The sequence below is a fragment of the Octopus bimaculoides genome, chromosome 2, assembly GCF_001194135.2.
Source record: "Octopus bimaculoides isolate UCB-OBI-ISO-001 chromosome 2, ASM119413v2, whole genome shotgun sequence".
In the NCBI taxonomy this organism is placed as follows: Eukaryota; Metazoa; Mollusca; class Cephalopoda; order Octopoda; family Octopodidae; genus Octopus; species Octopus bimaculoides.
In genome coordinates this window covers 145,531,240-145,534,716 of record NC_068982.1, presented here as the reverse complement: position 1 = coordinate 145,534,716, position 3,477 = coordinate 145,531,240, and the positions used below count along the sequence as shown (strand labels likewise).

The 3,477-nt window shown below is 36.5% G+C and overlaps 1 pseudogene; it reads right to left on the bottom strand.

The window, feature by feature from the left end:
* Nucleotides 1-3,202, bottom strand: part of LOC128247080 (histone-lysine N-methyltransferase SETMAR-like) — a 4,218-nt pseudogene extending 1,016 nt beyond the window's left edge.
* Nucleotides 3,203-3,477: the final 275 nt, after the last annotated feature.

Genomic DNA, 3,477 nt, shown 5'->3' with positions numbered 1-3,477 from the left:
GGTAATTCGTTAAAGCAAAACGTTGCCGGTTGTGTGGTCTCAGCAAAAATAAGGGCCGCACATGTTTCATCTCAATATTATAGTACACCAAATACTATGCTGCTGTATGCACATTAAAAATGGCTCCAATCAAAAAAGCAGGTCGCTATAAGCAGAGTAAAAAAGAGTAATAATATAAATAGCAACCAATAATACGAGCTACTCAAAGACAGAGAGCTGGCAGGAGCGTTAGAATGTCGTGCAAAATGCTTAGTGGTATTTTGTCTGTCTTTATATTCTGAGTTCAAATTCCACCGAGGTTAACTTTGCTTTTCATTATTTCGTGGTCGTTAAAATAAGTACCAGTCAAGTATTGGGATCAATGTAATCGATTACCAACTCCGCCAAAATTGCTGGCTTTGTGCCAACATTTGAAACCACTACTAATAACTGCTTAAGGCAGCAACAAAGCACAATCCTTAGCAGGCCTAGTATAATGCTCAACGGCATTTTGTCTGTTTATACTTTCTAAGTTCAAATTCCGCCGAGGTCGACTTTGACTTTTATTATTTCAGGGTCGACGAAATGCCGCTAAGCATTTTGCCCAGTATGCTACAGATTCTGTCAGATAGCCATCAATATTGGTTTCAAATTTTGGCAATTTCGGAAAAGGAGTAAGTTCATTATATCGACCCCAATAATGAAGTGGTACATAATTTATCGACCCCGAAAGAATGAAAAGCCAAGCTGACAAAGTGCCGCGAAGCAATTTGCTCGGTACCCAACCGATTCTGCCAGATCACCGCCTTATTTGAAACGAATATTAATAGCTTTTTCAAGACGGCATTTCGTCAGTCTTTACGTTCTGAGTTCAAATTCCGCCGTGATTGACTTTGCCTTCCATCTTTCTAGAGGCTGATAAAATGAGTACTAGTTGTGTCCTGGGATTTATGTAATCGACTAGTCCCTACTGTCCGCCTTGTAACCAAATTTGAAAACTGTTGCTTTTTGTTAAGTGTACTCTTTATTCCATATCTTCCATGTGTGAAAGTACGTATATATATATATATATATTTATTTGTATGTTTGTATATGCATGCTTTTATTCCTCTTTATATATATATATAGATTATATTAAAACACGCTTGGGTACCGAACAAAATACTTCGCGGCATTTCGTCAACTTGGCTTTTCATTCTTTTGGGGTCGATAGATTATGTACCACTTCATTATTGGGATCGATATTATGGACTTACTCCCTTTCCGAAAGTTTGTCTGCTTGTTTTCTTCACCTTTCATTAAGATGATAACGATTACAAATAAAATAGTGTTTCAATCTTTAAAAAAATAAAAACTCAAGTTGAAAACGTCATTTGGGGTGCCACACTTCAAAGAGTAGTCGTACCTACCGCCGTCCGCCCTTTTTTCTTACTTTCTTTTTTCTCCCCTTAATCATTTACACAACATTCGGAGTGCCGTAGAATGAAAGATAGAAATGTTCCCTATATTATTATGAGATATTTCTTAATCACGAGTACTTGATGTTTTTTTGTTACAAAGGGAAATAACTATTTTATTTAAAATAAAATATTAATATTTATCATCTTAATCAAAAGGCAGAAAAACAGATGGAGAGACTATCGCTATATAAACGATCAGTTGCAATGGGACGAGTTGAATCTCACAAGAATGGAAAAAACAATCAACAACAAATGGATCGTACCTTATGATCAAACTTTTTTAAGAGCATTCAAATGCCAATGCAACGTTGCAATCGTTGCCTTGGTGAGAGTGAGGTTAATTAAGTACGTAATCAAGTACACGCTGAAAAGAAATGACCAAGATGCTGTTCAAATAAGCAATGATAACAAAATTAGTCAATATCTAATGGGTAGGTATAATGGACCATCCAATGCAGTTGCATCTATTTTAGGAGTTTTACTTATATACCTATATATTTCTTGTGCAATTAAAACAAGTTTAATTTTTTAACATAAGGGTTAAATAGTTTTATTGTATGTTTTTCTATGCAAGGAAATAAAGATATAAAATACGTTTTCCCATAATAAATATCTACGTATTGCAGTTTAACTGAAAATAAGTTGATGTTTGTATTCATACACAAGTAAAAAGAAAACAAAGCCAGAATGGATCATGTTTATTCTTGTCTTTTGAATAGAAAATGCTATTAGTGCATAGAGTTTGTGTGTGTTGCGATGAAAAGTGGTTACGTAGTTGTTGTTTGTTTTTTGTTCATTCTCGAGTTATACCTGACTCATAAGGGCCGGTTTCCCGGTTTCATTGGTATATAGGCTCCCCACCTAGACGCGATGCCAGCCCTTCGTAGGTGGGCTGCTAGATGCAGGAGGAAAGAGTGAGAGAAAGTGGAAGAAGTGGTAGTCAGTGGGGGGAAAGATCAGGTGAGTATGATGGAGGACTTCCAACTCCAACTCCTGTAGTTCCACCAATGTCATTTTTGTGATGTGTGGTCTGGTGTTGTCTTGCAATAAAATAGGAGTGGATCTGTTGACTAATCTTGGCTGTTTTTTGTAAGTTTTTGCATCATTTGGTCCAGTTGGCTGCAGTATACTTCGACCGTGATTGATGAACCAGGTTTAATGAAGTCATAATGGATCACTCCTGCGCCAGACCATCAAATACACACCATCAGCTTCTTTTGATGAATTTCGTTTTTTGGACTGTGTTTTGGTGGCTCGGCTTTGTCCAACCATTGTGCTGAACGTTTATGGTTGTTGTACTGGATCCATTTCTCCTCACATGTTAGAATTCGATTCAAAAACGATTCATATTTGTGACGAGAAAGTAGCATAATGCAGACTTCCAAACGTTGTTTCTGATTTTCATTGAGTTCATGTGGAACCCACTTATCCAACTTTTACACCTTACCGGTTTGAACTAGGTGAGTTAATATTGTTTGCTTGCTAACACCAAACAGCAACGATAACTCACGGGCACTTTGAGATGGATCTGACTCGACGGTGGCTTTCAGTTCCTCATTATCCACCTTTGTTTCTGGTCGACCGCGTTGCTCATTTGTGAGGTCAAAGCTACCAGATCGAAATTTTGCAAACCAATTTTATACTGTCTGTTGTGTAATAACATTGGAATGAAATACTCCATTAATATTCCGAGTTGTCTGTGATGCTGTGTTTCCAAGAAAGAACTCATACTTCAAAACTGTACGAATTTCCGACTTGTCCATCTCTAAACACTAGCAAAAAAGATATAAATACTTTATGAAGTGCAAAATGAATTAGAATAAATGTGTCAGCTTTCTAACAAAAGATAAAGATTGTCAAAATATAATAACTGCGCAAATGAGCAGCAGTCATGGTTTACCATATACCTTACTACAAATTTCATACTTGACGACCTAATATTACGCCTAATAGTTCTTTATGAAAGCTCAAACACTCGCTATATAAGAGTAAGATTTATAGAATTAGATAGAGAATAGCCAAGACATTTAGTGCCTGT